This window comes from Accipiter gentilis, chromosome 8, assembly GCF_929443795.1.
Source record: "Accipiter gentilis chromosome 8, bAccGen1.1, whole genome shotgun sequence".
NCBI lineage: Eukaryota > Metazoa > Chordata > Aves > Accipitriformes > Accipitridae > Astur > Astur gentilis.
In genome coordinates, this window is record NC_064887.1 from 31,046,165 (window position 1) to 31,069,855 (window position 23,691).

Consider the following 23,691-nt stretch of genomic DNA (forward strand, 5'->3'; position numbering starts at 1 on the left):
CCTGGATCTTTGCCAAAACTTTTCATTTCCTCTACTGTGCTGCAGTGTGCTGGTCAGGAGCTGTTCCCTGCCAAAACCACCAGGAACCCACTTTAAGAAGCCTCATTGGTACTGTGAAAAGAACTGTTGCTGAATGTTTTAGGATACTACATTTAGACTCCAAAGATCTCAATCCAAATCCTTTACTCTCCCTTGGTGACGACAGGGATGTCATCCAACTCCTAAATATTTCTGGGCCAATGCCTTTTAAAGATTTTATTAAAATAATGAGAGCTTGTTTATTACATATCTTTAACTTACCTACACCCTCACTCCTCGTTTTGCTTCCCTGCTGTAAGATAGGGATGGTTTAAAATAAAACACTTTATGGAAAGAATTAGAATAAAATTTTATTTAAGTATTTATGTTTGACCTTTCGGAGAAGAGACAAGCATGCAAAGCTGCCCAATGCTCTCAGGCTGCAATTGCAGTTAACAATCCTTCTGCATTACAGTTATGCAGTGGTTACACACAAAAGAACAACCACAGTAATAGCTAAAAATGCAAGGAGCTGGTGAAATTAACAGCTGGGTTTGTTCAGATAACACATGTCAACAATAAAACAAATTTAGCTGAAAGTTAGGTGAATGTTTCCTTTAAATATCTTTTTGAATTCTTTTTCAATTCATTTACTATCCAGAGCAAGTTATCCAAACTGCTCTTTTTTTCCCGAATTTCCTGGCATTTCGGTGCCAACTGTAATGCCAGCCAGCACACACAGGCTACTGTCACGCTAGCACTTGAGGGATGGAGAAAGGACTGCACACAAAAGGTGTGTTTCATCATCTTACACTCAGTGTCTGTACAACATGACTCAACATTACAACTTTTATGTTCTGGTTTGGGACTGTTTACTCAAAACATGAGCTCTGGTCACTGTCTGCAATAAAGGGGACAATTGTGCTGCACTTCCTTTGGTCTATATGGTCATAACATTAAAAGCATGACAAAGTAGTTAGAGTGACTCAAGGAAATTTGTCAGGACTTTCTAGTAAAAGTAGTCATGAAGAAACTTCTGACGCTGAGATTTTTCAGCCTCTTTTAAATGACGCAAGTAAAATTTATATGGAAATATTTTATGGCTATTGCCAAGCTGGAGTCTGAGTAAGTAACATAAATGTATGTTTCACACAAACACATAGACACAAAGGCAAATACAGCCATCCCTACTGCATATATTATACTCTGGAGGGGAGAGACTAAGTGGTAAACTTGTACTATTAAAGATTTCTTTGTATTTTTCATATATAAATAATTTTATAATCAACTGATTTAATAAAAAATACTAGACCTAGCAGGATAGCCCAACTGCCCTACGCATTTTCTTGAGAAGTCTCCAGTTGGACACTTTTCCAGTAGAAAGTGCATCAATACCAATGGTCTTCATCATGTATCTAACACTTGGCTTCCACACAAAGCCACACGTCTTGGTGCAAAACCTGCCTGACCCCACACAGACAAGCCTCTAGCCAAAGAGGCCTTCAGTCCAGGATTTGAGCAGTTACAAAAAAGCTCCCAAGTTCAAACACCAGCTTGTGTTTGAAGCCAAACACATCAGCAAAGCATTTACTCAGGGGTTTTGATTTTTCTCTACGAATTCAAGTAAGACTCTGTTGCAGCTCCTCTGCAGGCCTCCTCTCCTGCCTGGAAAGAGTAAGCAGCAACTCGTCTTCCTGCTTGGAGACTTTACAAGGGAGTGGCACATTATTCTGCCCCTTCTTGAGTTTCCGCTTTCTGTACCATGTCTCTCATGACTTCTCTGAAGCTCTCACTGTCCCCCAGTCATCTCTGCCATCCGTGCTCCAGCCAACAAGTGCCTGCGCCTGCTCTTTTCCCAGGCCTATGGTAGCAGCATCAAAAGGGCTTGAATCTTCTGCTCCACCATTTCAGCTGAGTTCAGAGTAACAGCAGCAAAAACAGCAAGCTGCTGTAAGAGCTGTAGTGCAATCTCTCTGCTGATTTAGGAAGAAAGTTTTGAAGTGGGTGACGCTTCATTTTCAGACAACTATCTCAAGTGCTACTGTTATCAAGACAGTGAAGCCCCGAGAGGATGAGGGGAAGGACCTAAACCACTACTAATGGATGCACAACATTACCAACTAAGGTTTTGGAGATGGGTTAAAACTGAAAATAACATTCTGATTTAATACAATTATTGGAAATTTTTCTATTTATCATAAGCAAGAAAATATGTCAAACCTTACTGTAATCTGATTCTACCAGTACTAAGAGGCTAGCTACACCAATGGTTACATAAAGCAAACAAAAACCACAAAACTAACAAAAAAAGCAGTAACTGCTAACTACCCAGACCATAAATGTGGCCTTCAGTAATGTGATACAAACAATCTAATACACTAAGGACCCACAAACAATGACTCAAGAAGCAAATGGACAGCAATCAAAGCCAGGAAGCAAACCCAAATTTACATATTCCCTCGTTAAAACAGCTTTGCAAAATTAGGGACATAAGGGGGACTTTCATGCTCTGCTCTGAGGCACAGAGGATCGGTCAGCCAGAGAAAGTTCAGCAAAACTTAAATGAACTATGACTACTCTCTTACCAAGCTGTCTAAGCTTTTAATTTAACTATTTCTTAAAGACACCAAGGGCTCCCTTGCAAACTCAAACTCTTTCTCAGCACCTTAAAACACCAGTTGATGTGCCAGCTCTGTGCTGAAAGGGAAATGACTGACACATATTACAGGACAAAGGAATACACAGTGGAGATGTTCAAGCACTTTTCAACAAGACTTTTTCTTCAGAAAAATGTCAATTTGTCAAAGCAAAAAGCTGTCATTAGAGAACTACACCAGGTTTTTAGTAAAACTCTTTTTGGGAGAGTTTAATCACACTTTTACTCAACCTGAAGTTAATTCAAAACAGCCAGTCTGTATGTGGCCAGGTCACTCTCAGCTGAGGGAGAATAATGTTCACCTTCCCACACTATTCATTTCAGAGCAGGCATATGAATTTTGGTCTCCCTCATCCCTGATGTTTGTTCTTTCTCTGGCCCTTCATTTATGCACAAAAAGTGATACCAAGAAGCAGGACTGCCCCACAACCAACCATATATTCTGCTCTAGCATTAAAACAAACAAACAAAAAAAAAAAACCAACCAGTCAAATTCTTCATCTTAATTATATAGAAAAGAGGTTGGACACTGCTCTCCACCTGCGCACACCAGTGTGTTAGCCAGCACTGTCCTGCTGCGCTCCACTTAACACCATTTTTTCTGAGCTTCTTTCAGAAACACTTACACAGTGTCACAGCTGATCATAGACAGACCTACGTAAAGCAGTAATTTTAAAGAGAAGAAGGAACTGAAGGGAGAAGCCAGGCTCAGTTCATATGATCCTCCTTACTTTGCACTCATTGGTAAAAGAAGTGTTACAAGCAACAAAACTTTGTTTTCCTTCTGCTTTAGCCATATCAAACATCTTTTTTATGCTTGCATTATTTCAGTTCCTAAATTATAAGAGATAATCCTCAGAAGCACATAAAAGATAAGAAGAAAAAAACCCCCACCCATGCCTTAATTCTTTTCAGACAAACAAACAACACGTAATAAAATTCACCGTAATTATAGTGGCCACTTTTTTACAACACTGTGGATTTGGGAGGGGAGAATGTTTAAGGTGAGACTACGAGACATGGTTTCAGGTTTCTATACATAATTTTGATTCAGATTTGACTTAATGACTAGGAAGAAGCTGTTTTATTTCTCTATATCAAAAACACCCTTACAAAAATTAAACCTATATTCACTAAGCCACGGGAGAGTTGAGAATGTTGAAGAGCTCATTAAATTAATAAATTAGGGATTATTGGAAAAAGGAATTTAAGTACAAAAAGCAAAATAATACTTGAGAGTATGTCATAGTTAAATGTAATTGGTCACTTACCAGGAAGGTCTGTGCTATTTAAAGTGGAAAATGCCAGAGAAACACAAGATACTGGCATATTTTGCAATTAGTAAAGAACTGGTTTTCATTACTGTCAGCACAGACATCACACCAACGTCCTACTGGAACGTTAAATTGCCTGGTTAAAAAAAAAAAAAAAAAAAAAAAGAGTCTGCAAGTATCATCATTGAACACAAACACAAACCCATAAAAATAAACTGGTTATAAGAAAAGCTAGGACTTGTTTCCTAGCATCTTCCTCATAGATGTTGTACAAGCTACTATTCTCATTTTTCTTGAGGTTTTCCACTAGCATTGTCCTTGATTCATAGTTGCAGGGGTTTGGTTACTTGAAGAAAATGTATTTTTCCACATAAGACAACATCCCCGAAACACCTTGGTTGTGAAAACTTAGCAGATTCATGCCTTTATCAAAAGATAAAGGAGTGTTGCACTAAGGTTAGAAACTCATTATCAACTCTCTTTGGGTTAGGACAAAAAAAGAACTTAAACAAAACAGCAGCATAAGAATGGTTAGTTTTATATTTTATAGATATTTCCCAGGTCAAAATATGATCATTATTGCACATGTTTATGTAAGCAGGCATCCATATTTATGAAATGTTAAAGAATAGAAGTGCTTCAAAAGTGCATTATCTTTTACAGTTCTCCATTAGAGGTTATTTTTAGAAGATGGTACACAAGAGTAACAACCAGAAAGTTTCTGATTAGTTACATTCCACAAGTCTACACAGTCACCTTCTCCCCAAAATGATTTGTAGTTCTGTGTTTTGTCTTTTTTCCTAACATGACTGCAACGTTAGGCAGCAGCTGCTGATTTTGCATAGAGTTACACTTTTGCATGTTGACTACAAAGGCACAATTTTTTCTGACAGAGCATGCAAAGTAATGAATGGTTCAGGCCACAGCAAGAGCTTCTCAGTGTCTGGTACAATTGCCCATGAGTGTTGTTTGTTTTCCTACTGACATTAATGGAGTTTGGAACAGGCCAAAATTAATCCCCTACTTGGGGGCATTTACTTTTAGCATCCAATTGACAATGCAGTAAGCTAAATGCATGAAAAGTACTGTTCTAGTAGTTAAGCCCCGTTTACAATCTATATCCTTGAGACACAGACACAGCAACAGGGAAGAAAAAAAAAAAAGAGAAAAAAAGGGGGAAAAAATCAACCAAAAAAACCCCAACACACACACACTTAACCTACAAAGCTTTCCAAAAGCCAGATCTTTCTATTTAATGGTCTGGCCAATGCAATGGACCAGACAGGATGAGACAGCCTATACATATGCATTCACTGTGCTTCTTACTCCATCATCTCCATCTACCCCAACATTCCACTTATCAGTCTTGTTCATCATGCATGTCTTCTAAAATGCAGTCCCTTGGGGACTGTGACTGCCACTTATTACAAGAAATACACATTTGTACAGATCTTATTATAATCTGCATGTGTGTGCAAACAAATATATAACTTTATAATCACTGTAAATATAAAAGGATTATTTATTACTACAGAACTTGGCTAAGGATATAAGCACTGTTGTAACTGACTGATAATACTACTAAGAAAAGAAATAAAAGTTTTACTGATTTATGTTGAGATCATTTTAAGGAAAATATTAGATAAATATCAAACATGAGTCAGTTCAATGGCTTTACTATCAGATAACCACAAAACACACAAATGTGACTGAGTCAAATCATGTATAGTTCTGAACTTGTGTATGTGGAAGATTTGACCCTGTATTTTCTGTCTCCTTCCTAAATCTGCATATTTAGGGATGGAAGCTGGAACGATGGAGAGACAAGGATTCTTGTTTGCAAAAAGCCTACTTTATATTTTGAAAATATGCTTTCAGCATCCTGAGGTGATGAAAATAAAAAATTAGCAACATTTAATTTAGTAATTGAGCCTATAAATGTCTGCCAAACTAGTTTTTGTTATCAGCAGACAAAAAGCAGCACTGTATTCTTTGCTCTAAGCTCTAGGATGCACCATTACCAATGCTACCACTCATGTGAAAGGAAATTGCATCTCAAAAGAGTGCTCGCAAACAGAGCTGTGCAGCCTGCACAAGAAACTACTGCACTCAGACACACAACACACCAGAGGCAGGATTCACCTCTCTTAACTTCTAACGCCTACCATATAGAAGTCTTCATCCGTGCTTAGCCAGCAGACAGAGGGGCACTTCTAGCGCAAAATTTATGTGGCTTGTTGGATATCTGCTTTAGAATCACATTAACTTTACCCTAGAAGAGCCTGTTTTTCCTCCAGGGATTACTTGTAGAGTCTGGGCAACTCACTCACACATTGACTTCTACAATGTCTCCATTTGTCAGTCCAGATCTCAAAAGCTTCCGTCACTGCACACACCGACAGTCTTGGAAACCCCAGCACACAGCAAAAGCATGAGCTGAGATGGAAAGTGTCATCTCAGCAACCATCTTTATGGGAAAGGAAAACGTATTGGGAGAAAAACTGCAGTGTCCATGCCCCCAGCCAAACCTGACAGCTGATACAGGACCAAAACAGGCTTCAGAATTACCAGCGGCAATAGCTCATGGCTTTCATTATAAACCTTAGAGAAAATGAATAAAATCTGTACAGTGATGGCCACATCATCTATCAATATACGTCTGATATTTTTGCCTTCACGAACACTGTGGTTTTTTGGTTGTTTTTTTTTGTAGAAATCATCTCATTCTATATAATACTTCCATGCTGAAGAACTAATTGATATTTCTAAGGAAAGTCCACCAATTCTCACCTTCAATATTGCCACAGTATTTTCCATTTTAAAAAATTATGCTAAAGTTTAAATGTTCATTAGTTACTTTTACTTTCCCTACAACCCATTTAAAACAACAGAATTTATTTTTTGGAGCTTCCTGGTGCTTTGTTTGCTCCTGCTTTGTGGACCACTTTCACATCTCCTAGAGACCACCTCCTGTCCCTGCACCATGGGCTGAGTAATGCTGCTCCAGACATTGACACACAGGCTACTGGAAATTGGTACAGTCAGGAAATTCGTATCATTTCTCTGAGGTAAACAGTAAATGAAAGCCCTCAGGAAAGTCTGAATACCAGGGTGGTTTTTTTTTGGTTTTTTGGGTTGTGTTTTGGGTTTTTTTAAGAAAAGAAGGAAAAAAAAAAAAAAAGAGAGTTCTTTTGAAAGTATTCTGTTACTACATCACGTTATTATAACCTAGGGCAGTGATGAGATCATTTCCATTACTAAGACAGGTTCTGGGATCTGTTTTTTAGACTAGTGAGAAAGGCGCAGTTATATCAGAGGCATAGTGAACATACACAACAGTTCATCACCTCTCAGGAAGATGATAGCCAATTCTGCTGCCACTGCCCATGAAATCAAAGAGAAATACTTCCACAGATTACAGGGAGCTTCTGTTTAGAAAGAGGCAAATGAAACAAAAACAGGCCAGTTGTAAACTCAGTTTCAAAATGTGTCTCATGACTGGTCCCCTAGGCTTTAGCTGGGAGATGAAACACCTGCTGAACCACAGCTGTAGGAAAATACTTGATTTTGTTGCTTAAATCATCTCTGGACTGTGAGTGACATATTTTTCATATGTACTTGTCTTTAAAGCAACCACTGAAACGTGGGCTTCCCCATCAGTGTCAAGTAAACAATTAGTCAAGAATTTGGTTTTGCTCACTGAAGGTCAGTCCCCTTCTTAGGATACTGCCCTGAAGGATAAGAAGACTTTGATCTACATCAGTGCTTTTCATCAGGTAAAGAATAATTTTGAACTTAATCTCCCATCTCACAACTTCACACACTAACCATGGGCCATACCTGTGCTGGTTCTGGCTGGGATAGAGTTAATTTTCTTCACAGTAGCTAGTATGGGGTTGTGTTTTGGATTTGTGCTGGAAACAGTGTTGGTAATACAGGGATGTTTGTAAGCACTGCTCAGCAGTAATGAAGAATCAAGGCCTTTTCTGCTTCTCGCACTACCCCACCAGCAATCAGGCTGGGTGTGTACAAGAAGCTGGGAGGGGACACAGCTGGGACAGCTGACCCCAACAGACCAAAGGGATATTCCAGACCATATGATGTCATGCTCAGCATATAGAGCTGGGGGAAGAAGAATGAACGGTGGGGGGACGTTCAGAGTGATGGTGTTTGTCTTCCCAAGTAACCCTTGTGCGTGATGGAGCCCTGCTTTCCTGGAGATGGCTGAACACCTGCCTGCCAACGGGAAGTACTGAGTGAATTCCTTGTTTTCCTTTGCTTGCATGCGCAGCTTTAGCTTTACCTATTACACTGTCTTTATCTCAGCCCACAAGAGTTTTCTCACTTTTACCTTTCTGATTCTCTCCTCCATCCCACTGTGAGAGAGGTGAGCGAGCAGCTGTGTGGGGCTTAGTTGCCAGCTAGGGTTGAACCACAACAGTACCATACTCTGAGCTTCTACCTGTTGTGCTAGAAGGTTTCCATGGGAAACCAAGTATTTTCTCATATTTTGTAGTCAGTTTTCATACACTTGAACTTCTGGGTACAAGCAGGAGACACCTCCTTCTCTGGCTGCTACACAAGTCTATCTCCAATATGTTCCAGGCGAAGCCATTCAAGTAACTTAATTCAATGTGAATTCACAGTTCCCAAGTCTCTAGAACAGCTCCAGTTCTACTGTCAAGGCTGTCCTCTTCCAACCTATATGGAAGTAACCAAAGTTGCCACATATCTGAATATTGCACATCAATTAAAATAGACTCAGAGACATCTCCTATTACCTCTGAAGCAATGTGCACCTGGAAAGTCATTGCTACATTGCACTGTATTCAGTCCCTTAGTACTGTCAGGAATAAATGCCAAGGAAGAGAGTAGAGGCCACCCAAGATGTTGGTGAAGCCTGCTCAATGGCTTTGCACAAATACTTCTGGAGGAAATAGTGAGGGCTCACTCCATACTCATTATTTTTCCCCCTATGTATGACTAAAAGTTATGAACTGAAGTATACTAAAGCAAAAACAGATTGGCTGAAACATTTCCTACTGTAGCTATTTTAGGTCAGATGACAAAAGTCATCTATTCAAAGTATCATGAAAATCCAAGGACACTTTATGATAACTATGGTCAGTAAAATACATTCAAGTTAAGATGAAATAAAGTATGCAACCTTAGTGAACAGCAGCATTAGAAATTTATTTTTTTTTTTTTTTTGGTCTAATTCTTCCAAGAAAAACAAGTCATCAACAGCACTTGGTGCCAAGAATCAAACTGGTATTTTTCCAGTGCAGATTAACTGGCCATGCATGAGGAGATTAAATTATGTGATTCAGGCATAAATAAGTATTTCCATTTCTCTTTTGTTATGTATCCCTGCCATAGCAGAACAAGAGAGCACAGAAAGGTGGTCATAAAGGGATAATGTGGTGATTTTGAGAGACAACAATGGCAGAGGAGCACTTAACTCTACACGGTATATTCAAAACCTTCCCCCTAACAGAAAGAAAATAAAATAAGCACATCAGTTTTAGGTTCGTGTTTTCACTCTGAAATTCTTAGTAGTCTAAACTCTTAGTAACCACAAAGAAGCTGATCCTATGAATCAGCTGTTTCATACACTAAGTATCTGAGCCTACTGAGGTGCAGAAGACCATCTTCCTGCCAGGAACATCCACTGCAGTTAGAAGTCCTACCCACATCATTGCTCCTCACTTGGGATTGGATCTTTATCCAGTTGCAGAGTTTTCATGCTTTCATCAGCAAGGAGTCTCTAGATTGGAAGTTTCACACTCCACAGTTCAGGTGGCCAAAGGGATTTTCCCCAAAGGTATGACACGAGGTGCCAACCGACAAGTTGTGACCAGCTCTGCAGGGGTCACACAGCCAACAGGTGCTGGAGCCTCAGCAGCTCCAACTTCACAGCCCCACACAGCAGTTCAAACCCCCTGTCAGTGGCTGCTCAAGGGAAGGTGACAGACCTCATACCAATGCAAACCCCTGAGCTACTGGGGGGGTAGTGCAACCACAGCACTGGAACTGGAACTGATCATACCACTGAGGCAGCAGCTTCTCCAAATGATGCAGCAGGACCAACCAGAGGTCAATCAGGACAACAAATTAACCTCCACCATTAAAAGTGTGCAAGTTTGTTCCCAAAGAAGAACACGTAACCCCATGAAAACAAGAGATTATGGTCTGTGATCACACTTCTAATATATGCTAACAAATGCCTGCTGTAAGTCACAAACAGGAACTCTTACGCACTTTTTTTTTTTGTATCAGGCCCAAAAGAAAAGCCGCTGTCACAGACATTTTGTGAAATTTTTCCTTAACAGATGTATTGTTTTACTTCCCCAAAAATTTCAAAATGATTGCTTCATCACACATGCTATACAGGGATAAGCAAATGAGATGGCAGAGTTCGCAGTAACTGTTGTCAAAAGCAGTTCCCAGTGACAGTGGGCGAAGGCAAGCACGAACCTAGCACCCCAAGACCGAGGGACTGATAATGAGTAATGCAGTTTACGTAACTTCTGCGGTCCCTCCTTCCACTTGCTGCACCATCACCACCATGCCCTCGTACCTCTCGCCGCACACGTTGCGCTGCTCGGGCACACGTGGCAGGCGTTGCGAACGCCTTTTTCACGCCTCCCTGTCCCCTTTTACCTCACCAAAGCTTCGTTTTGCGCGCGTACTGCTTGGGGAGGCCGGACGCCGGACGGCGACCGCGTTTCTGACAGAGAGGCGAGCGGACAGCGCGCCTTCCTCGGCGGCCACGGCCGCGCTGCCCGCAGCGGGGCGCGGGCAGGCAGCGCGGCGGCAGGTGCCTGACGCGGCGCCCGCGGGAAGACGCCTCTCCCCCGGCCCCGGCCGCCCTTCTGGGCGCCCCTCACAGAAGGGGGCTCGACCGTCCCCCTGCCCTACCGCGGGGGCAGGGAGAGAGGGAGGGCGGCCGGCCCCTCTCCTCACCGCCGCGCTCTGGCCCGCCCCTGCGGGTGCTTCAGCCGCCTCAGCCCGGGCCCTTCGCGCCCTGCCCGCGCGCCCGCCCGGCCGCGGGGCCGGGCGCAGCAGCCGCGCAGCAGCCGCGCACCACCCCCCCCCCCCCCGCCCTGTCAGGCCTCGCCTCGCCTCCCACCCCGCGGAGGAGCCGCCGATGAGCGCGTGAGAGGGACACACGGCGCTTACGGTCGCCTGGTGTCCCGCTGGCTCGGCCATCCCTCTCGGCTGGGGCAGGGTCCCGTTCCCCATTGCGGGCATACGGCGCTTTTCACCCGCGCGGCGGGGGAGGTGCCAGCCGTCAGCTGATCGCCGCCTCTTAAGGAGGCGTGAGGCGCTGGCCGGCTGGGGTGGCTGCGGGGTGGCAGGCGCCGGGGTTTGGTACGGCTTTCTGTCTTCGGCCGCTCGGGCGGAACGTACGGCGATGGCGAGGCGGCGGCCAGGCTCCACGGAGGCTGAAGGCAGTCTTGAGGAGCGGCCGGCAGCCTTAAGGTCGACCTGCCCGCCCAACAGCCGCGGCCCGCGCTCCCGTGAGGAGAGGGGTGGCGGCGGCGGCGGCGGCGGCCGGGCGGTACGGGCGGGCGGTACGGGCGGTGCTGGCCCTCCTCGCGGTTTCCCGGCTCTCCGCGGGGCCTCTTCACGAGCAGCGTTAATGTTGAAGCCGTAGAAAGCAACCAGGTACTGACTGTGACAAAAAAAAAAAAAAAAAAAAAAAAATCATTTGTCTAACAGGCGGCTAAATGGAAGTTTGCGTTAAAATAACTTACAGGAAAAAATCCACATCTTCCATTGCTGCAGTGACAATCTGTGGATATTCGTGTTATGCCATACTGCATTGATCTGCCCCCGAGTGCCGCCAGCAGCACTGCGCTGGGTGCTGTGGGACCAGGCGAGCAGCCGCTCGTGGTGGCCAAGCCCCTGCTTAGCAGCCGGTCCCCGGCGTGTTAGGGCGGCAGTGCGGGCCCCAGCAGTGCCCGGGAGGCTGAAGTGCTCGAGTCCTGCCTGTCACCGGTGTCAGTCTCCCGACCTGACACAGCCGCCTCACCCCGTGACCGCTTCCCGATGCAGCTGGAAGAGCACCAGCCCTCTGGTCTGTGGCGGAGCAGGATGCTTTGGGCCTCATGCCAGGGGTTTATCAGGACTCAAGAAGCATCCAAAACTCTCAGAACTATGGACAGGAACAGCAATTCTGTCCATTAAACACAACATTTGCCACAAATCCTTTTAAAACTGTCAGGTGATGCTTCCCTTCCATGGGCTCGAATTACAAAAAAAAGCATCCAGTTGGGAGAGTGACAGAATGAAATTATGCCCACACTGATGCAGAGATACCTAAATTGGTAGCACAGTAAATCAGTAAACCATTTGGATCCAGAAGCTCTATACCAACAGTGTACACTAACGATCAGGGACATGAGGCAGTAGTTTGGGGTCAGTGCCCCATACTCATGGCTGCACTGCCTGGGCCCAGCCTAGCATACCTGCATGGCTCTGCACTGAGCCACACACGTGGGCTTGCTGGATGCCTGTGAGGTCTCTGTGTCTTGGTCCACATAAAAATCCTTCAGCTCAGTGAGAAGAAAGTCTCTGAGTGCAGAATCTGACTTCCAAGTAAGTATTTTACCATTCTAAGGCTTACAAATGGAAAGCAGCACACATGGAATTCATTCCTTGTCACTGTAAGTCTTTTCACTGTCAGGCTAGTGCTTCCCCTCATACTTCATCATTATTAAATATTTTAGTCTGAACCACACCCCCATCACGCCTTATTCAAATTATGCCACTGGCTTCTCATCTGGCACATAGGAAGTTAAAAGTCGCACATTTTGGCTGTGTGCAATGGCCTTTCCTGGAGGAAGGGGAAGTGAGAAGGAGTGGATTAAGGGAAGCGGCTGGCTGGTTTTGGTGGGTTTTAATGGCAACACAATTTTTATTAATTCTATCACTTTTGCCCTTTGTGAAGATTTAAGATGACCTTAAAGTCCCCTTCCATATTTTTTCTGTTTTGCTTTAAAGGATTTAAAACTGAAGTATTTTGGAATACACTGAAGTATATTTATAAATTGAAGTATTGTATTATTTGCTGCATCATTAACACCCCAAAAAATATCTCCCACCTGGGTTTGTGGACTTCACAGTGAGTCAGTGGGAGAACCAGACAGGCTTGAACCTCAGCTGCTGCTCACCCATAACGAGCGCTCTCACCATAACAGATCTCAAAGAAGCCAGTTCTTCTCTAGATGCACCAAAACATGAGACTGAGTTTCACTTCGATGTTCACATCAAGCTCTTTCCAAATACCCAGTTTTGTTGGAATTTGCTGTGGCTTTGCATGTACTTAGCATCTAAATAGGAACTAACATCTTTGAAAAATGTAGCCATAAAAAAGCAAAGGTAAAAAAAAGGTTAAAAAACTGCTTAAATGACAACTAGGACCTCCTCAAAGCACAGGAAAACAAAGGGTACACTTCCACAAGTGAGAGGTAAATAAGAGGCATTCACATTCTGTTAACAAGTTTCCTTAATGTGTAGTAAACTAGTAGCCACAGTTAGAGGACAGCAAGCCACTCCTCAGTGCAAAGCAATGCAAGCCAGAAACCTCATTTTCTCCATCATCTTACTGGTCTCCTGCTATGATGCACTGCAAGAGCTGAGCAACTCTGGCCATTATTTTTAACCTAGTTTTCTGTCTCATCTTGTAAGGAAAAAAGGCATGGTAGGAAAGTGCTGTACTGTAAGTGCTGCCACAAAGAAGGGCAAGCTTATGTTTAGAAAGCAAACCTAGGACTGCCAGCTCAGAAAGCACTTACTTGATGTGGACAACCTCTTCACCCACTTCCTCATCATGCCTATTTGAGGGAACATTCAGCAGAAAAATGCAGCAAAACCACAATGGTGTCATTATTCAGGTCCTTTTGACTTTCACGTCAACTGCTGTCTGAAGATCACCATCGACTCGTCTTTTGGTAGGAAAAGACTATTTAAAATGTGTCAGAAGAGCTCAATAATGGTCTTGAGACATGTAGAAATGACAAAAGGCATGAATATGATTGCTCTTAGCAAGTTAGTTACTTTCTTCCTTTTGACTGGTGATTGACTGGCAAGGCTGAGGGTATGACCACCTTTCCTTTGCTCTAAATCCCCCAAATTATCTTATTTTGAAGTGTCCAAGACACGTACTATATACTGCTGAGTGCTGGAGAGGCAGAGTTTCCAGAAGCTGCATATGTTTCAGAAGTGACCGTAAGCACCCACCACTCCAGCGCAGGTATGAGCTGTGTTCCTGGGGGTCTTGTCGCTCGACTTTCTCCCAGGCATCTCCACCTTGGCGCACTCCTGCTCCAGCCACGTGCAGACTTCTGGAGAGCCACAAGTTGCTCACAGGCTTGATTAGCTGTCCCTGAACTGCGCCGAGGAAGGGTTATCTGCAAACCAAGGCTTAATCTCCAACTCTCTTTCTTGGCATTTTAAATTTAGGGAAAACACGATTCACAGGGTATGGCTCTAGTTATATTCTTTGTGATTTTACAGAGAGCAAATGCAAAAATAAACACAAGACCCAGCAAGCAGGGGAACTCCAGTATTTCCATCAAAACTCCCTGACTTAGTTCTGAATAGCAAAAGTCTGATTTCTCCCTGTCCAAGGAAACAAGGCAGACTCTTGATAAGGAGCTGACTACCTAGCCAGCAAAAATTCCTCTTCTCTTCTTTTGACACAAGAAGAAATGCTTTCTTTACGTTATGACTGTTCCTGTTATTTTATATACTGTTATGAAAGTTATTTTTGGTCTTAATCCTATTTCTTAAAGAAAATTATGGGTAGGGTTTCATGATATTTTTTTTCCTGTGACAAAACAAGTTTAGCAGATGCTTTCCCTCATCTCTCATTCTTCCACACACACTGCAGGTCCCTACTTACCTCATCATGCCTGTGTAAGATTTTGTGGGGTGCCTCATCAACTAATCTCTGAATGATACAGGTTAAGAAACCTCCTTCCATTCTCTTTTATGTGAAGTTTGTTGGGTTGGGGGGGGGGGAGGGTGTTCAGACGATTTCAACCCACTAACAACTACCTGCTGCTGCTGTTCATTCTGCATTACCCCAGTGTGAGATGTCAGTTCTGCCCTCCGCTGATCAACACATGGTATGTGTGTTTCGATCTGCCAGAGCCCGCAAACCATGAGCTGCCTTCTTAGCTTTTGTCCCTGACAGCTGCTGGTCCACAATGGAAACAAGCCATGAACTGCGGTGAGACAATTAGAGGGTGTGGGAAACGGCATTGTGAAGTACAAAGCAGTCAAAGGTCTTTTCTGAAGCAGACTTGTAAGGGAAAGTATGACGAATTACAGAGGCTGTTTTAGTGGACTGTGAGAGCATCAAAGCTCAGACACAACTTTAGGCAAGACTTTCCCTCTAACCCCATCCCGTGAAGAATGGCTCCACTGTGGGAATCTCATTGGCTTCTGCTGTATGGAGGATGGATACATTAAATTTATTTAGATTTCCTACAATATGCTGTCATTCTAGAGTGCTCCTGTTACACCTTGTACACATCTAAAGGAACAGAAAAAGACAGTGTAAACAGAAAACTATATAAAATACATTTCAGTTTGAAATTAAAACTAAAAGTCAGTAACTAGTGAAGACTTCATGACCTGAAAAAATGGCATCAACACAAAAATGAAAAGAAGTTAAGTCATCCCCACCTCTAAACAGTACAGTGGTTCAAAACATTCAAAGCAAAGTATCCAGGAGTGTGGAAGGCCACGTTACTGAAAAGCAGAGAAGTACACATTGGGACTGTACTCTGTTCATCACAGCAATAACAAGAATATAAATATAGGGCATTCGGGGACTTCATCATGTCCCATCCTTTACAGTCATGTTCCTTCTTACAAATCTTTATTCATGGAAGGTGTTCAAATAAAGAAAATGCTACTACTTTGGGGAATAAGTATTTGCAGGACTCACTGCTTATTCTATTTTTTGAAGTATTTCGTGTGCAAAGAGACTTATGGAAAAACTGCATGATTCAAAAAAAATACGGAATTTTTAGGAATAAGTTTCTGACATTGACAGTATGGAGCAGTTTGAACACTTGCTGTGCTTGAGTGTATAGTCCCAGAGAGGGCTAAGGCTTCAATCAGGCAAATGATGTTTTCTGCAAGGAACTCACACAAGTATCACAAGAAAACTGAAAGGAACCCATAGTTTATATGAGAGACACTTTTCAGGAGATAAAATATTTCTTAAAAAGCTGAAGGTAGTGTTTGGACAACCTGGTTTGCCCTTTTGAGAATTATTGCATAATAAACATTCTCTTGACACACTATTATTAACATCATGGGTCACTGATTTTCTGAACACTTCCGGTTCTTCAAAGGCCACACTCCAGTTAAAGGGTAACTTGCACATTTCCTCTCCTAACTGAATGCTTTTCTCTTACAATGTCCTTCTTTTTTTTTTTTTTTCTTTTTCTTTTTTGTGATGGCAAAGATTCTCATTGTATTATTTACAACAAAATTTCCACTACTGTAACATACAACTGTAAGCAAATCTCCAATGTCTCATTTTGGCATTAGTTTTTCTTCTGAAGTATTTTTTTTAAGTGTTTCTTCTTTTGCAGTAAAAAGAAGTCTGTTTCAATTAAACATTTAAAATACTCCAGAAATGTCTTTCTTATTCAGATTAATATAATTCTTTTTGTAGTGGAACTATTTGCTTAGGCAGTTAAGAAAGTGAAAATGTGTAAGAATAAGAAGGTTAAGCATTTTTTCAGCTGCATCCCCTTCAATGAACATTTCAACTCTAGTCTTCTCCCCTGTCTTTGTTATTTAAGCCCAGATTTCCAATTCTCCCTGTATGCTAAAGGGATTTGGTGTTTCTTTCACAATGCCCATTACTCTTCTGCTTCTCCTTTGACTAAAATCAATCTGAGCTTTGCTGTGACCACAAGAAGAGACTCCACACCCATATGAGAAATTAAAATGGAAACCTAGGAGTAGTGAAAAGCTCAGGTGCTATTTCCAAAGAGTGCCGCCTGCTGCTAAAGAGCAGATAATTCTCCAGGGAGTGCTTGCTGTCCTGGAATCCAGGTGTGACAGACCATCATGAAGAAGCTCTTGAGAAATGTATTTGCTAGGTATTGGATCTTCTGCTGATAAATTCTACTTTAATCTCTTTGGGTTATTTTGTCTTCATTCTCCTGAATGTTACTTCACTTGTATCATGTCCATAAACTGTTAGACATAAAAAGCTACATCAAAGGCCAATATGAGAAACTACATGAGACAGAGAGGTGGCTTTATTTTTTAATATGTTCAGTGTATATTCAGTAAAGTTCCTACATACTATTAAAGAGTCTTCAACTATCAGGAAACTTTATTCCCTAATGCCCTAAATATACTATATTATTATGACAAAAACAAAGCTCATAAAAATATTTCCTAACCACAAGGAAGCACTCCGTAAAACAAGTTAAACTCAAATAAGACATTGTTCTACCAGGAAGAGTTACGGTCCCACAATCCTTTTCTGTTACAAGGAAATGAACACATTTTGGTGTACAGAGGCTGAATTTGAATTTTCAAAATACTTCTAGAACAGCTGAACCTCAATGTACAAATGCTATCTGGTACCAAGCATCTAATAATCAAAAATAAGTCTTGTATGGAACAATCTCTCAACCTGCAATTTTTAAAGCCTGGGAAGATTTGGGTCCAAATTTGCAGAATACACGCAGAAGTGAACAATTTTTACACTTGCAGAATGAGAAAACTGTATCTTTTCCTGGCTTTGTTTTTGTTTTGCACTATAAGGAATAGATCACCTTGAAGTTAAACATGTCTCAAATGTTTGTCTTAATATACAAATAAACCCAAGAAAATTAGGATCCAGCTGTTTCTCAGAGATTATACAGACCTACACATCTCTCACTGAGAAACTATGAAATCCTTTCTTTATCTTATAAATGGTCTAAGGCACTCCAGAATAAGAGTAAACCGGAAGATTTCTCACTATTTGAAAGCTGAATTTTTGAGTTGCTGTTACTCATCAAGTTGATCCTGGAAGTTATATATACTGTTCTGAATACTTCCATTATTTATTTCTGAAGTATTCTAATCATTAAAGACATCTGCTCCCAGAAATGGCTGGAAAATATTAAGACCAAACAAACATCACCAACATCACCCCACCCCACAACAATCTGTCACTCTCCTCAAAATAACAAAGTGACAGTCAACTTTGCAAGTAGAATTTAAGAAATAGAAGTAAAACCTAGAAATATCTGAAGCAACCAACACAGAGATCAACATAGAAATGCTGATAACTCATGATGCATTCAGAAATATTTTTTACAATTTTTCAGACAAACCTGGGCAACCCAGTATAGAATGAAAAAAAAATCTGCATTTCATGTCTCAGAACCTGGGGCTTGGGAATATCCTTTGATTTGCCTTATTGCACAACTTTGAGTTACAAATATTATCCACGTGATTTTCCTATACCTTCCCTCATTCTCTTAAACTCTCAGTTGTTTTTTTTAATTATAATGATAATCTCTAAAGCAGGAACATTAGCAGCAGAGGCTATTTCAACTTGCAGGCAGACTGACACACAATGTGCTTTGTTCCATCAATTCAACACTAGAGCAGACTGAAAGTTTCTGGGGTCAGATTATTTTATTTTTTTCCTTCCAAAGAGTTGTCATTTTTGTTATTTGAGTTGTTAGGCTTCCACCAAGCCTAAGGCCCCAATGTGACGGACCTCCAAAAGCACAGCTAGCAGATATGTTTCCCCAGATAATTTGGTCTAAAGAGATGAGAAGTGGGAGGAGTGCCTGAGCAGTGTGGAGTGCCAAACTGACTAGTCTAAGACTGTAAGAGTACATCAGTAAGGGCACAAAGCGGGTTGCCTCGCCCCAGTCTTGCATCCCTAGTGCTGCTGCTCAAGTCTGTATGAGGCAAGAAAAGACTTTTGTCTCTATGAACCCTGTCCTGCAGCAATAAAGGTACATGCCCTGCACTGGGACACAGTGATCTGGGGAGATCTGTTGTAGCTAAATTAATAAAGAATTAAAATCTTTGTGACGGATGATTCCTAAATTAACACTGGTTGTGCCTTAGGCTTTCCACTCATCAAGTCTCACAATAATGAACTGTACCCTTCTAGAATCAGGTAGGTTTTTGTCACGTAAGGAAATTGTGGAGATTCTTACAGAAGATACAGTAAAGTAACTTGAACTCAGAGATTAGAGAAATACATGAAGGATATATCCATGTGCAGTCATTAAATGCAACATTATGGGCATTACCTCAGCCTCAGTAAGTTCTTAAACCATTGCTTGCTGAATGCTGGACAGGATATTTGACCTTTTCTTATTTTCTTTTCTCCAGTGTATACTACTGACCAACAACAATGAGGCAGCAGTGAATGAAGGCACAACCATCTCATCGAATATTGTGGCTTCCTCCCCACCAGGCAGTGTCTCTCACTCTTCTGGTAGGGGCTCCCTCCATAATCCTCCCTTTAAACTGCAAGTCTCACTTACCAGTGCCTCAGACGAGAACTGAAAATCAGATTGCAGAAGACCAGAAAAAGAAGCTTTTTTTGGCTAGAAAAGAGCAGGCTGCAACCCCCATTTCAGTAAACGCAGCCTAAATATATCAGAAGATAGTGCTGCAATTTTTGAAACACCCTTTAGCTTCATGCTTAATCTACTTGCCCCTTACAAGTATCACTGCCTACTGGAAAAGAATATACAGCAATTTGCCAGATAAAACAAACCTTATACATGAATTAGTAGAGGATGTTATTATTTGATAGAGCATAATCCCTTTTATTAATTACTAAATGGGTGCAACAGCTTAGTCTTCAATGATTATGCTTCTTTATATTCCCGGATATGCCCAAATTAAATTCTCTTAAGGGACATAACTCCATATTTACCATCAGTACAACAGGGCTTACGCCTGCAAAGTTGCCAAGTAAAACAGCTGAAGAAAAAATAATTACAGATAGAAGTATAAACTATATTTTTTGTTAATATGTGACAGTGGAATGTTTCAGGAAGATAACCAGTCCATTACTGGTAGAAGGACATAGTCTTACGTCAGGATACTTGACGGAGCAGTCAATTGAATGAAACACATGAGAAAAACAGTAGACAGGATATATTCAAACTTCCATAAAGACCCCAGTGAAGAATTATTATGGTAACAAGTTATTAGAAATGGTAAAGAAGCAGGAAATAAAAGAGAACAAAGCAGGTCTTATGCTTGAGATGTTTCCAGAATTTATCTTTTCTTTGTTCTTCCTTTTATTTGGTGGAGTTCTGCATAGCAGCACTTGTGAAAACAGCACTGAATATAAACCAGGTGCCTCAACAGCAGTTGCATTCTTCACCTGTGGGTTTACAGATCCCGACCTTTCTTTTGTTCTGCTTGTTTGTTTCTTTTTAAACTACAGAAGTAACATAAATCATTACCAGCCTTCAGTAAGCGTCACTACTCAAATCTCAGCAAGCAGAAATCTCTTGCTGAAGAGCAAACCGGACTTGACAACAAATTCAGCACAGTTTACATCAGTAGTCCCTCTAATTTGATGCCAAGAACATTCCAGCATTATGCTTATCAGAATAAAACTCGTTTCCTTGCTGGCTACCTCTTCCCTCCCTTGTTATGTGGCAGGATGGCATCTAATTCAATGGATGTACAAATTTTCCCTGCTGCCTCTCCCCTAATGAAACATCTTTCTGTACATCCCCACATGAAGCTTCCTGTGTAGGAAATTGTGCAAAAGCTTTACAAAAATTTGCAATAAATAATCCAGCTAGCTCTGGTTCCGAATATGACTTGTCACTCCATTTTTATTCTATTGTGCACATATTTGCCAGTAGAACTTTAATACCCCATAGAAGGGCACATTGGGTTTAAGAACTTCTGTTTTGGTCTGGTTTTAAATCAGTAGAATTACGAGGTGGTGGAAGCTCCTCTAATCAGGACATCATTTAAGCCCTGTTGATGTCCCATTGACGTCAAAGAAATTTAAGCATATGCTTTATTTTAATTGTATGCTTAAAGGCTGGTCTGAAATGGGTCATAGGTGGCCACCTTCTACTTTCATTCAAAATCCTATGGGATCTTGTATTTCCCTCAGGGGAATTAATTCTCGTGTTCACACGTTCATTTTTTTGAGACAAAATCCTTTCTCCATTCTGTATGTGTAAACCATCCTAAGCCTAACCAGGAGAAATTTCCAAAGGTTGAGTAATAATTCTCAGACATGACATTAAAAGACTGCTTTTCTTGTAATAAACTGTTGGAAAAAAAGTCATTACTGTGGTTAATGATTAATTTGCTACGTATTTGGTTTTAAGCTTTGCCTAAGGCTGCAAACTGCTCTTTCAGGCCATTATTTGTTTCAAACAACCAATTTCCTAGGTGTATTTCCTTAGAATTTATTATAACAATACCAATGGGTAAAGGTCATCAAACAAATCCTTCTGCCATAAGCCTTTTCCACTCATACTCCATCTTTCCAGTTATGTTCTCAAGCCTTCTGATTTTTTTTCTGTTGTTGCATTAGAAATATAACACATCACTAAAGAATAGACCTGGAATATTATCATTTCTGAAATGAGTACCCCATTAGTTGGTGTCACTGTAGGCAATGGGCATTTATTCCTCTGACTACTCTGGATGGGCATGCATCCCTTCTGGTCCCAGGCCAGTCTTGAATTCAGGCTCTCTTAACATCAGAGCTCCCTGCTACCAATCGCTTGAAAAAAGGCAATTAATGTGTGGGCTGCTAACTAAAGATCTGCTGTCATTCCTATGGAATGTATGTTCTAAGCAGGACCGAATGAATTCTCAGTCGCTGAGATAAGATATTCAAATAAGCTGGACCTGGAAAGGCTCTAGTAGATGAAACCACCACTGGTCAGCAGAATGATTGTCCTCCAGAAGTCAGTTCCACTGCAGTAATGGGAGGACCAGTCAAGCATGATTGGGAAAAAGAGAGAACAGGACAATTCTTTTTTCCCCCCTCTCCTGCTTCTTGCTTGTGCCTGCTTTGCTTCTTGCTACCAGGCCACCTCCTCCCCCATTCCTTGTGCGCTGTTCAGCACTCTCCTATGTTTGCACCACTTCCAGAGAGAAAATGTGATGTCTTGTGAGACATCATTGTTAAAAGGATTTATCCTGATGCGTGTTTCTTCCATTACTTTGGCTGCTATTTTTAAAGACACCTGAAACTCTTCTTCCATCCTACTGTAAATACCCTTCCCGTGTCCATAGATAGTTTGCTGTCCAGTGAGTTCTCATTTAGTCAAGTTATGCAGTATATTTACCTACTTCAATACCCTCTCATAACCGAAACCTTCCAGCCACTTACCTTTTTTATTTCTGAGTCTGCTCTGAACTTCTTCCAGCTGTGTTCTGCTCAGAAGGGAATGCCATGATCTAGGTGTAATTGCACTAAAACTTACCACGTCCCACTCTGGTGGGTGATGGGACCATCCTCAAAATCATATTGGGTTGTTTGGGGGATTTGTGACAAACTTGCTGTGAATTGTTATACCAGAATTTCAATGGCATAATTCCTTCCCTATTTCTCTCTACACTTTTCAGATAATTTTATTTTGGCTGCAAATTTTTGCATTTCCCATCCTGAATTTCATTTTGTGTATTTTTGTCCTGATTTCTTCATCTATGCATTACTGCATGTTTAATTCTATGCCTTTCTGCCCTCACAAACTCCTGCCATATAATGTCATTTCAGGCTTCTCCATATACAGACCTCTGTAACAGTTCATCAATTCAAAGCTTAAAACCAGCAGTAGAAGAAAAACATAATGAAATATTACTGTATCTTTAAACTTTACTGTAACTTTAAACTTTATGCCCCTTTTTTGTATTACCACAAATTCAAAGGAATACAATATCCTCTTAGGAAGCCACCACAAATAATCAGTTTATCGGTTTAAAAATATTCACAATCCTTATCAAAGCAGTTCGATCATTATAATTTTTTTCCAAATGTCCAAAATTTAATTAGTATTCACTTAGAGATAATCAACTAACTTACTAATCACAACTGACTGGGTAGTTACTTCTGTAAGGAAACCATTATTGTTGATTATCTTTGATTTACTGTTCATCAATCCATTATCAGTCTACTGGAAATTTCAAGGAGTTTTGCACTTGAGATGGCAGGATTTCATCCTTTTGACAGACAATGCTTCACTCAAACTTTGTTTTATAATATGCTGTCATCTCTTCAGCCACTAGTGTTGTAAAAATCCCTGAAGATTTTTATAATAAAGGTATGTTAGAATTTTGGAGGCGTGGATTACTATTCCTGGGTATAAAGTGGCATTCTTAACCCAAGCTTGAACCAAACAACATCTGAAGTTTTGAAAGCTTGATTCACTTTTTAAGTCTTAAAAAATATATCTTGGACCCAGACCCTTTTACCCTAAACATTTTTCTTTTGAATTTTTTATTCTTCAGTGTAAAACATCCAGATATTTAATTGTTTCTAAGAACTGAACAGTAATTCCAACATATTTGAAAGTCCCAATTGTTATAGTTCAAACTGAGCTCAGTTTATAAATCCAGGTTAATAGTGCTTGCTTTTCTTGTCAAAAAACACTGGTTGCCAAAGTGAACCCATTCTTCCTGACATGCTTACTGAAACTTAGGAAAATCTTGAGTAGAAATAACTAACTCCTACTCCCCACACAGCAC

General features: G+C 41.2%; 1 protein-coding gene across 1 annotated transcript in view; it reads right to left on the reverse strand.

Moving 5' to 3' along the window:
• The window catches only part of PLA2G4A (phospholipase A2 group IVA), an 84,674-nt gene extending 73,476 nt beyond the window's left edge, over nt 1–11,198 (reverse strand). Inside the window, exon 1 of the mRNA XM_049808661.1 lies at nt 11,131–11,198. The gene's annotated coding sequence lies outside the window, so the exon portion shown is untranslated. The remainder of the gene's footprint in view (nt 1–11,130) is intronic.
• Nucleotides 11,199–23,691: the final 12,493 nt, after the last annotated feature.